The 13,219-nt window shown below is 40.6% G+C and overlaps 1 protein-coding gene across 7 annotated transcripts in view; it reads left to right on the forward strand.

Annotated features, from left to right (window-relative positions):
- Positions 1-13,219, forward strand: part of SCHIP1 (schwannomin interacting protein 1) — a 799,467-nt gene that overhangs the window by 646,122 nt on the left and 140,126 nt on the right. The gene's annotated exons all lie outside the window — the stretch shown is intronic.

The following is a 13,219-nucleotide window of genomic DNA, read 5'->3' on the forward strand; positions in this document are numbered from 1 at the left end:
TGTGTAATCCTGTGCCAGGTGAGCAGTTTTTTCTGCCCTCGGCCTGCCTTTTCCTATGTGTATGTCTATCACACGGCTGTTCATTATGCTCTGTGCACCCGCTCCATATTTCTTATTTGCTTCACTCTTTACATGCCTCAAATAGCTCATTTTTCCTGAGCTCTTGCTTAGCCAAGTTCCCTGCATTTGGTTCCTTTGATCTTTCTGCTAAAACCAATCTCTTCCTCTAATTATCTTCTGTTCCACTTCTTTGAACCTCTTCCACTTGCCTCCATTTCTTAAGGAGCCAGGTGTTTAATAAAGAATCTGGGTAAGAGTCAGGCCGAATCAGGTAAACGCCCCTGCGTGCTCCCAGGTAGAGTGTTGCCTCTTCTTTAAGCGGAAGAGATGGTTTACTAAAAATTCCAGAGCCCAGACAGTGTTCTACTATAGCAGATGCATAGTAATAATCACCAAATGGAGGAAGTAATTGGGATCTGTTTTAAATGGGTTAGGCCATGTTCTAACTTGCACTTCATTTGCTTTCCCATTCCACCCTCAGCCCTAGTCTCTTTCTGCTTTCAGGTTTTTCACTGCAATCTAGTAGTTTATTTCATAGCTTATTTCATTGATGCTTTAGTTTACACATTTTGAAACTGAATTTCCTTTAATTCCCTGCTCATATATTTAACCATATTAGTTTAATTCATGTTGTGGGATTTTGCTGGTAACCTTGTTTAGCAGATTACTATTATTTAGAAATTATTCTATTTTATCCTCTTCTCCAAATGACTCATAGTCATGTTAATGTTGTCTTATTTTTTATTTCTCTTTATTAGAGAGTAGATTTTGCCTCTATATTTGTTAATTTTCGGTGTTTGTCTAATTAGTCACAGTGCAAGATTTATCATATCCTCTGATTCTGATACAGGCTTGGGCTGAGAAGAATGAAGACCACTGTCTTCAAATGATATGATATCTGGGACTTGCTTCAGAATAATCTAGTGGGGGTAAGAGGAGCAAAGAGGTGAAATAAGATTGCCATGGGGTGATAATCTCTAGAGTGAGGTGATAGGGACATGGGGTTCATAGTACTATGCAATTATGTAAATGCTTGGAATGTTTCCATAATGAAAAATTATTTTTAAAAAAGCAAAAAATATAGAACTATAGATATAAAATTAGCCCTGTGAATTCTTCCCTTAGGATTTACAGAAGGGTAATTCCTTCATCCTTCTCTACCTCATCCTATCATTGTCTTATCATTTATCAGTGGTCCAGCCATTTCCTTACATTCATTGAGAAGTTTAGCACTTGCTTCTTCTCTTCCTTTCCTTCAATACTCTAGTTCTCACGTGGGAGATTACATTGTCTTGATGTGTGGCTTATCCAGTGCTTTATATCCACAACACTAATCATCTGCACTCTCACTCCCTTCCAGTCACCACTACTCCTTGATTAGACTCTAAATCATTTTATAAATGGTGCAGATCTATACTGCTGACTGTCTGGCACTCTGGCTAAGGCCTTTAGGTTATGTTTTGATATAAAATTTAGTTTTTCTCAACATCAGTCAACACACAAAATACTTATAATCTAGCCATTTCTGTCTTAAAATTCTTCAGATCTCTGTATCAATTTCAGGTTGAAAGTAAAGTTCAATATCCTTCACATCCACTCTTGCTTTTCCTACCATTTCCGGCCTCTTTCCCTATATCCTGCAATATTCATTCTCTTTCCAGCTATTCTATACCAAGCTGCCTTCATTTGTGGGAGACGGACCATGGTTTCTTACATCTCCAAGCTTTTGACCATACTGTTCCCCAAAATTGGAATATCCTTCTGTCTTTCAGCCTTTGGGGAACTTGAGCAACTTTTGTTTATACCTCAACACCCAATTCAAGCGTGATTCCTTTGGGAAGGCTTTTTTAAGCCGCCCACATTGAGTTAAACACCTCTCCAGTACCTTTTCCATAGCACTCTTTGTCTATGTCCACCCTAATACTTTGAAACCCAACTGTTAACCATGAGTATTCTTTGTTTCCTTTCTGAGCCACGAACTCTTCGAACTCTTTCAGCTTTCTTTCCCCAGACACCCAACCCAGTACCTGGCACATAGTAGATATTTGGATGAAAGAGTAACTGTGTCAACAGAGAAATGGATAAATGAATACTATGTCATGTCCTTAAGGTAGCACCTCCTTGCCAACGGCCTTCTCTAGAAGTCTGGGCCAACAGTCTTGGACCTGAGAAGCTCCTGCAGTCTTTGCCTCTTAACTCCTCTCTTTAACCCACCTGATGCATCTGGCTCCAGCTATATAACCCAATCTTCCTTGTCTCTGTGAGTCCTTCCTATTTAATGCTTTATCTAGACAAATGTTTCCCAGAGCGTGGGAGAGGGTAATTTTTAAGTGATACTCAGCTAAATGTCTTTTGGCAGTCTTGTATTTACATTCATTTACATTTGGGGGAAAACTTAGCACATAAGACCTGTGATTTCATGCAGAACGTTGTTTAGGATGAGACAAACATAGGTAGGACCAAGTAATCAACCTTACCCTAACTTAATAAAGCAGGGGCAAGGCATGATCACGGTTCAGTACTCATGGCCGTGAGAAGCAGAGACAGCCAAGACCACTAACAGGGCGAGACTCCCATACACTGAATTTCACAGGCATCTGTGTGTTTTATTCAGTGATATGCTGAAATGTCACTCCCTGAAGTTGCAGAGTACATACATGTATACTTAATTATAACACATAACAAAGGAACCACTGATGCACATGTGGCCAGGGTCGCCCACGGCAGTTCTTGAGGCTGGAAGTGACCGATTTCTAAATCCGGCACCCCCGTTTTCTTTCCTTCTCTCCCAGGAAAAAATAAAATAAAATAATAATAATAACACATAAAATAGTCAAATATCTTTTGAGCTTTCCAACCACATCCCCATGCAAGTTCAGATTTTTAATGTAGGTTAATATAAAAATGGACAGATTTGTCTCATTAATGTGGATCCTCCACTTTGTCTGAAACTATAAAGTAGAATATCCAACTACTTTGATCAAAAAGTTCCATCCTTCTAATAAGAAATATCTTCAGCCATACATTTTGTAAGTCAGTTTTATTTATTCCATTTTTTTTTTTTTACTATTTTTACCTTTTGTTTTTAAAAGTTTAATACATCATTTTTATAGTTTGTCTCATCAGATCTAATATGCCATTTATGTGTAAAGCACATTATTTTATATGCCACTAAGAACGAGAGAAATGTTGCCAATTATAATTGCTAGATGCCATCGATTGTAAGTTACACCCCAATTTCAGAGATATCACAATTATTTTTTAAAGTGTGTCTCAAAATTGATGAAACACAGTATATGTGTTTATTGTGTAACATAACTCTTCTACGTTAGCAAGTGATACTTATATTTCATTGATAGTAGTAATGTAAAGTTTCTATTTTGAATAAATTAAATTTAAAAATGAGTTGATTCAAATAAAAGAATTATATAAGAAGAAGTAGAGATGGAGTATAATATGGCAAAATCATGGAGGTGGTACCAGCATGATAGTGACTTGGCCTAACTGCCTAGGTCCAGATATTGCCCTTTGGCCCCATGTGTCAGCTCATGCCAACCCCTGCCACCCTCCAGCACTGTGCCCAGCTCCTACCTGGACCACCAAGCATGGGAGCAGGGTTTGGGCAATCATACCGATGCTTAGAATGAAGAATGTGGCTATAACTCACCAAAGCCATTTTATGAGAGTCAAAAGGAATTCCTAGGTAATAGACTCGTTTCCAGTATTGGAATAATCTGGACTTGCCTCTATTTAAATAACAAGATACTCAGAGGTTTCTGTTTTGACCCTGTTCTTCAAGAAGTAAAGAAGGGAAAAAGAGCATTTTAGTTTCTGTTGCTGGATAATATATATACTAAAAATGGGTAACCAAACACTAAGCAGTTCAGTGATTATGAAACCAAAGAATGGTCTACTTTATTTTTTACCATGGAGTTACCATTGAAAATGATTAAGAATAACTTGAAACAAAATGTGTTTCACTGGGAAAGTACAAGAAGAAGCTGGGTACAGTGTCTCTCGCCTATAATCCCAGCACTTTGGGAGGCTGAGGTGGACAGATTGCTTGAACCCAGGAGTTCAAGACCAGCCTAAGCAACATGATAAAACCCCATCTCCATTAAAAAAATACAAAAAATTAGCCAGGCATGGTGGTGCACTACTGTAGTCCCAACTACCTGGGGAGGGGAAATGTGTGCAACTGTAGTCCCAGCTACTGGTGGGGTGGGGGTGGGTGAGGGGACAAGGGCAGCTGAGGTGGGAGGATCACCTGAGTCTGAGAAGGTCAAGGCTGCAGTGAGCTGAGATTGTGCCACTGCACTCAGCCTGGGCAACAGAGTGAGCAAAGTGAGACCCCCATCTTGAAAGAGAATTAAAGAAAAAAAAAAAAGAAGGAGCAATAGCAACTAATTTCCTACTTCCAGAATAAGAAAAATGAAGACAGAACCATTTTAGGTGGAGTTGGGGAAAGCTGTGAAGTTTCCATTGGGAAAACACCATCTCCTTGGCCATTGCTGTGGATTTGTGTTCATCATGCTCCCAGCTCCCATCTTGCAGTAGGTCGCGCTTTCGATTGCTGGGCATTGTGTGCAACATTCCCGGAGAGCCATGCAGAACCCTTTGATTTACTCGGTGCTTATTCTTGAAGGTTATTGTGAATCATTAACCCAAATGCAACAGAGCAGAAGGTCACAAGTCATAGAGGCTCTGCAGCTTGCACATAGCCTGTTTTTGCAAACTTAATTTTGAAGGTTTTAATGTAGGTGTAATTGAAAAGATAAATTGAACACATATGCAAATCCTAATAAAGGTATTCTTTAGAGTCAGCAAATATTCACATCCTATTAAGCATCAATGAACGTATTATAGTATAATAAAGTGGAAAGGTCTTAGAAGATTATTTGTAGGCTGTTAGTTATCAGTGTAATTTTAAAACATAATCAGTAACAATTAGCAAAATTGATAATACTGGATATACGGTGGTTTCCACTCACTAGTACTAGTAATACTAGCAATAATTCTATATAGTAATATCAGTTGAAAACTAACCCTCTTCTAAGTTCTTTGTTTATCCTTATGGGAGTTCTTGTTTATCAGATCATTGGGGCATCACTTCACTGAAACCATTTCCTTATATTCATAAAAAGTATTGATATCATATACTAAATTTAGAAGTTTATTCATAGAGAAGAATAAAGTTATAAGATTACTTCAATACCCTTTGTCCAAGCAGAGGCACTGGTCAAAAAGCCAAACATATATATATACACACACACACATATGTATATATATATATACACACACACACACGTGTGTGTATATATGTGTGTATATATGTGTGTACATATATATGTACACATACACACATATATACACACATATACACACATATATACATATATATGCATATATATAATTTATATCTTTACTTTTCAATTTTAATTTTTGTGGGTACACAGTAGGTGTATAGCCAAATATAATTAGAAGGTGGAATCATTAGGACTTAGTGTCTTATATCAGGTCCCCTAGAAGCAGACCCTGAGATAGGGATTTGGGTGCTGATGCTTTATTGAGCGAGAAACTTGTGAGAAAGTGAGAGAAGCAGGATAGACAGGGATAAAATGCCAGGTAGGATGTGGAATCAGATAGTCTATCCTTGGCCTGATGAAAGCAGAGGAATAAATTTCACCATAAAGGACAGCTGTGTGTCCTTCACAGCTAAACACTCACAGCAGCTAGGGGTAGGGTCGGGTGTACACAGCAGCCAGGAACAGGGATCTGCTTGGAACACTACCAGCATTAACCACATTTGGTGATGGGGCAGCGGGTGGAGGGTGACAAGGATGGCTCCCAAATTTGTGATATAAACAACTGAATAGCTTCTTGTATATAACAGCAACACTCCCCTCATAATACCAAAAACCTAAGATTTTAGAAGAAATACTAAAAGACTCTTCATTTTACAAAAAAAAAAAAAAAATCCCCTTTGCTTTTACTTTTCTAGGTTAAAAATAACAACTCTTTGACATAATTGCATGGGATCAATTTCCCATTAAAAACACATAAACTTTTTTTTTTTAAGTATTGCTTTTTTAGACTTTTTCCATTTAGTCTGCTTCCTGTTGAAAATAGATACAAACTGGTTCTAGTACTCTAATGATAGAAGATTCACCTACAATTCCAATATCATGTTAGCTTTTTATTTAAAAAGTACGTATGCATTGTTGTGAATTCATCCTTTAGTCCAAGGGTCAGCATACTGTGGCCAGTGGGCCAAATCCATCCTGTCATCTATTCTTTATGGCCTGGGAGTTAAAAGTTTTTACATTTTTAAAAGATTGCTTTAAAAAAACGAAAAAGAATATGCAACAGAGACCATATGACTCACAAAGCCAAAAATATTTACTATTTAATCCTTTACGGAAAAAGTTTGCCAATCCATCCTTCAGTCTTATGACCCCATAGTGTGCTGATGCAGTCTATATTTGGAAAGAAAATCTGATATTCAAAAACTTCAAGGCCGGGCGCGGTGGCTCAAGCCTGTAATCCCAGCACTTTGGGAGGCCGAGACGGGCGGATCACGAGGTCAGGAGATCGAGACCATCCTGGCTAACACGGTGAAACCCCGTCTCTACTAAAAAAAATACAAAAAACTAGCCGGGCGAGATGGCGGCGCCTGTAGTCCCAGCTACTCGGGAGGCTGAGGCAGGAGAATGGCGGGAACCCGGGAGGCGGAGCTTGCAGTGAGCTGAGATCCGGCCACTGCACTCCAGCCTGGGCGGCAGAGCAAGACTCCATCTCAAAAAAAAAACAAAAACAAAAACAAAAAAAAAACAAACTTGAAATTAGTGGGTGATTTATATAACTATAAAATTATTGTTTTATAAAGCAATTCACCACAGAATTTATAGAAAGTAATTCCAGCTCTTCTGAACAATTATTTCTTTTATTTTTGAGACGAGGTCTTGCTCTGTCCCGCAGGCTGGAGTGCAGTGGCGTGATCTGGGCTCACTGCAAGCTCCACCTCCCAGGTTCACGCCATTCTCCTGCCTCAGCCTCCAGAGTAGCTGGGACTACAGGCGCCTGCCACCACACCCAGCTAATTTTTTTGTATTTTTTAGTAGAGACGGGGTTTCACCGTGTTAGCCAGGATGGTCTCAATCTCCTAACCTCGTGATCTGCCTGCCTCAGCCTCCCAAAGTGCTGGGATTACAGGCGTGAGACACCATGCCTGGCCTCAAATCTCATGTTGAATTGTAATCCCCAATGTTGGAGGTGAGGCCTAGTGGGAGGTGATTGAATCATAGAGGTGGATACTTCGTAGATACTTCATGCATGGTTTAGCATCATCCCCTCAGGGCTATTCTTGTGATGGTGAGTGAGCTGTCACAAGATCTGGTTATTCAAAAGTGTGTAGCACCCTCCCCAACCCACCCCCAACCCAGGCCCAGCTCTATTTCTTCCTCCTGTTTTGGCCATGTAAAATGTGCCTGTTTCCCCTTCACCTTCTGTTATGATTGTAAGTTTCCTGAGGCCTCCCCTTCTGTACAGCCTACAGAACTGTGAGCCAAATAAACCTCTTTTCTTTATAGTGGTGAAAGAATAGACTAAAACACCACCAATCTTGTGATTATTGCAAAGAAACTAAAAAATACAAATAGATACGAAGGTAAGAAATCATTTGCAATCTTACCATCCATAGTTAACTTCTGTTAACATTCTACTACCTTTTTTTTCTAGGCATATAACCATTTAATTTTTTTAATGTGATCATGTGGTATGTATAATTTATACCCTCTTTTATTCACTGTATTAGTCTGTTCTTGTATTGCTATAAAGAAATACCTGAGACTGTGTAATTTATAAGAAAAGAGGTTTAATTGGCTCACAGCATCTGCTTCTGGGGAGGCTTCAGGGAGTTTTTACTTATGACAGAAGGTAAAGTGGGAGTGATGTGTCTCACATGGTGGAAGCAGGAGCAAGAGAGAGCAGGCTGGAGGGAAGTGCTGCACACCTTTAAACAACCAGCTCTCTTGAGAATTCACTATTACGAGAACAGCACCAAGGGGATGGTGCTAACCCATTCCTGAGATATCCACCCCCATGATCCAACCAACTCCCAGCAGGCCCCGCCTCCAAAGCTGGAGACTACAATTCAACATGAGGTTTGGTAGGGATGCAGATCCAAACCATATAATTTCAGTTAATGTTATAATTTTCAAAAGCATCTTATTTGACTGCATTTATTACCCAGAATTAATGTGTCACAATGTAGGTAAACATCTATTTTTTGACATTTGAAATTTTCACTACTGTAAATGCCACAATGAGCCTCTTCGTGCATAAATCTAGATCCTCATTTCTGTATCCCTAGGCTATATTATTAGAACAGTAACTATTGGCCCTTCCCCGTTTCTGCTCCCTGTCTTCCTTACAAATTCATGCTTCTTCTCCTAGTTCTATAAGTGCTAGAGTCCATTAGGACTAGAAACTTGGCCTTCTCTTCTCACTCCATATTTGTCTCAAGATCATGTCACCCAAACCCAAGCTTTCAAATACCATCCATATGCTATGATTCCCATCTTTATATCTTCAGCCCCAGATCTCTCTGCTAAGCTCCAAACTTACATAGCTAAATATCTACTTGTCATCTCCACTTGTATGTCTTATAACATCTTAGATATAGAACGTCCAAAAAGGATTCACTATCTTCCCTGTTTCTTCTCCCCTACCAAAACCTTCTCCTCCTATTACCCATTTCAGTAAAGTGACACCATCTTTCCACCAAGTTGCTTATGATACAAAATTGGAACCCATCAGTGACATTTCTCTCCCTCACCACCCCCATCTATTTAGTCACTAGATCCTGTTGATTCTACTTCCTAAATATCTTTAGTATTTCTATTTCTCTCTGTGTTCCCAATCCTCATTGAATCCACCATCATCTCCTTCCTGGACTGCTATACATATTTCCTAATTAGTCTCTCTGCACCCAGCCTTGTTCTGACCTTTTCATTTCTCAGTTCTCCACCATGTAGAGAGTTTCAAAAATACCAATCTGCTTTCACAATCATTGAGTGGCTGTTAGGATGAAGATCTTAGTTGCAACCCCTCCTCACTCTTCACCATCAACTTGCCACTTTTCCCCTTCCTTTCTTACTCCAACCTAGTGGTTCCTTCCCATTACTCCAATGTGGTAAGCTTCTTCCATCCTCAAAACCTTTATTCAAGGCTTTATTCAAGACTTTATTCACCTTTCCCTCCGTCTTCAGCTGTTCAACCCATTTCCTGATACCTCCCCCAATGCATGTACTAACCACATGCTCTCTTAGCATCATTTGAGTCTACTTTTTGGGTATTTATTGCAAATCGTAATTTAAATTGTTGTGTATTTTTTCCCTGGAATGTCTGCTCCTCCACTAGACTGAAATCCTAGTTGGAGAAAACAGCATCTGTCTCTCTTACTACTTTATCCCTCAGTGCCTGACACATAGTAGGTGCTCAATAGTATTTGTTGAATTAATAACAGGTTATGGGACATAAACTTCATAAAGATGTTTAAAACATGTTATCAAATATCATTCCAGAAGGTTTGTATTAGCCAATTTATAAACCTATCAGCAGTATATGAGAGTTCCTTTGATCACCTATCCTGACACTGGATATTAGAGTTTTAAATAATTTTTAAATACTCTGGCAGGCAAAATGTTACCTCACTTTTATTGAAATTTCTTTCTTGATTATTAGTGAATTTCAACATTTTTCACATATTGATAGCCTTTCCTATATTGTCTATGATTTTAAAATTCATTACATACTGCTTTTATTGAACCATTCTGTTGGGATATTTTGGAAGTTTATTTAATTATCTTTATACTTACAAAACAATGCCAAACCTACTTAGCTTCATCTGAAGGCTTGCACAAATTCGAATAAATGAACTTGCTCCCAAAAGTTTGTGTTAGGTCACTGCTGATTCCCCCTTACTTTGGATGGCTGTATGACTTCTCATGTAAACTAGGACACTTTTGAGAGTGAAGGAGGGTGCCATTGTAGTTATGCCAGGACAACAGGTTTAAAGCAGGACCATCCAGCCCAAGCCAAGATGTACAGCCTCCCTGACTCTTTCATGTTCATGTAGACTTGGAACTCTAGAAATCTGGAGCTAAGAGCAGAGGTCCAAGTGGTGATCTAGGGATGAGTTGAGGATGAAACCTGCTTTTCATTCCGAATTTTAATTTGGATGCTGTATTAGTCCATTTTCACGCTGCTGATAAAGACATACCAGAGACGGGGCAATTTACAAAAGAAAGAGGTTTATTGGACTTACAGTTCCACATGGCTGGGGAGACCTCGCAATCATGGCAGCAGGGAAGGAGGAGCAAGTCACATCTTATGTGGATGACAGCAGGCAAAAAGAGAGCTTGTGCAGAGAAACTCCTGTTTTTGAAACCATCAGATCTTGTGAGACCCATTCACTATCATGAGAAAAGCAGGGGAAAGACCTGCCCCATGTTTCCATCATCTCCCACTGGGTCCTGCCTATAACACATGGAATTATGGGAGCTACAAGATGAGACTTGGGTGGGGACACAGAAACAAACAATATCATTCTGCCCCAGCCCCTCCCAAATCTCGTATCTTCACATTTCAAAATGAATCACGCCTTCCCAGCAGTCCCCCAAAGTCTCAACTCATTTCAGCATTAACTCATAAGTCCATAGTCCAAAGTCTCGTCTGAGATAAGGCAAGTCCCTTCCACCTATGAGCCTGTAAAATCAAAAGCAAGTTAGTTACTTCCTAAATACAATGGGGGTACAGGCATTGGGTAAATACAGCCATTCCAAATGGGAGACATTGGTCAAAACAAAGGGGCTACAGGCCCCATTCAAGTCTGAAATCTGGCAGGGCAGTCAAATCTTAAAGCTACAAAATGATTTCCTTTGAATCCATGTCACATCCAAGTCACTCCGATGCAAGAGGTGGGTTCCCATGGTCCTGGGCAACTCTGCTCCCGTGGCTTTGCAAGCTATAGCCTCCCTCCTGGCTGCTTTCATGGGCTGTTGCTGAGTGTCTGTGGCTTTTCCAGGTGCACAGTGAAAGCTGTTGGTGGATCTACCATTCTGGGGTCGGGAAGATGGTGGTCCTCTTCTCACAGATCTACTAGATGGTACCTCAGTGGGGGCTCTGTGTGGGGGCTCAGACCCCACATTTTCCTACCACACTGCCATAGCAGAGATTCTCCATGAGGGCCCCACCCTTGCAGCAAACATCTGCCTGGGCATCCAGGCATTTCCACACATCTTTCGAAATCTAGGTGGAGGTTCCCAAACCCCAGTTCTTGACTTCTGTGTACTCACAGGCTCAACATCACATGGAAGCTGCCAAGGCTTGGGGTTTGTACCCTTTGAAGACACAGCCTGAGCTCTATGTTGGCCCTTTTCAGCCATGGCTGGCGCTGCTGGAACATAGGGCACCAAGTATCTAGGCTGCACACAGCACAGGGACCCTGGGCCTGGCCCACGGCCCACAAAACCACTTTCACCCCATAGGCTTCAGGGTCTGTGAGGAAAGGGGCTGCCATGAAGACCTATGACATGCCCTGGAGACATTTTTCCCCATTGTTTTCAGGATTAACATTTGGCTCATTGTTACTTATGCAAATTTCTGCAGCCAGCTTGAATTTCTTCTCAGAAAATGGGTTTTTCTTTTCTACTGCATTGTCAGGCTACATATTTTCCAAACTTTTATGATCTGTTTCCCTTTTAAAATGTAATGCTTTTAACAGCACCTAAGTCACCTCTGGAATGCTTGGCTGCTTAACATTTCTTCTGCCAGATACCCTAGATAATCTCTCTCAAGTTCAAAGTTCCACAAATCTCTAGGGCAGGGGCAAAATGCCACCAGTCTCTTTGCTAAAACATAGTAAGAGTCACCTTTGTTCCAGTTCCCAACAAGTTCCTCATCTCCAACTGAGACCACTTCAGTCAGCCTGGACTTAATGTCCATATTGCTATCAGAATTTTGGGCAAAGCCATTCAACAAATCTCTAGAAAGTTCCAAACTTTTCCACATTTTCCTGTTTTCTTCTGAGCCCTCCAAACAGTTCCAACCTCTGCCTGTTCCCTAGTTCCAAAGTCGCTTCCACATTTTCAGGTATCTTTTCAGCAGCGCCCCATTCTATTGGTACAAATTTACCGTATACTAATACGGTAATTTACCATATACTAATACCATTTTCATGCTGCTGATAAAGACATACCCAAGACTGGGCAATTTACAAAAGAAAGAGGTTTATTGGACCTATAAGTCCATATGGCTGGGGAGGCCTCACAATCATGGTGGAAGGCGAGAAGGAGGAAGTCACATATTGTGTGGATGCCAGCAGGCAAAAAGAGAGCTTGTGCAGAGAAACTCCCATTTTTAAAACCATCAGATCTAGTGAGACTATCACCAGAACAGCACAGGAAAGACCCGCCCCCATGATTCAATCATCTCCCACCAGGTCCCTCCTACAACACATGGGAATTATGGGAGCTACAAGATGAGACTTGGGTGGGGACACAGCTAAACCATATCAGATACCTTTGTGCTGTGTGGTTCACTGACTTAATGACTCAGATCTGGAACTCCCTGTCACCCCTGGTGCCCCCTTCACTCATTTACCTCACCTGCCTGGCCCCTGGAGGCACCTAAGTTACAGCCCATGAAATTCTGGCAGTTTCTAAGCCTCAGACAATTTCATACAACTCTGCTTTCATGAGGAAGTCAGTGGCCCAGAAAGCTAGCTGCAGGGATGGTCTTGCCCATAAACACAGAGCTAGTCAGAGGCAGAGCCAAGTATCCTGAAGAGTTCTCCCTGTCCCACCAAGCTACCTCCATGCCTACTGCTGTGTTGCACTGACAATGCCAGTAGCTATTTTCTGACTTTATAAGGTTTCCAGAATTATGTCAAGACATGACCAAAACAGGGTTTTTACTTCCTAGAGTATCTTGTGAAAATGTTCCTCTTTGATAAGCTAAACACTTTAAAGTAGAGGGCATGCAGTTTTGGAGACATTTCATCTTATATTACAGTCATGTATATATGGGCTTCCATGCCTATGACTTACAATGCTTCCCTGACCCTTGCAGTTGTCTACAAACTTCCCCAGCTTTTCCT

Source organism: Macaca fascicularis, chromosome 2 (genome assembly GCF_037993035.2).
Source record: "Macaca fascicularis isolate 582-1 chromosome 2, T2T-MFA8v1.1".
In the NCBI taxonomy this organism is placed as follows: Eukaryota; Metazoa; Chordata; class Mammalia; order Primates; family Cercopithecidae; genus Macaca; species Macaca fascicularis.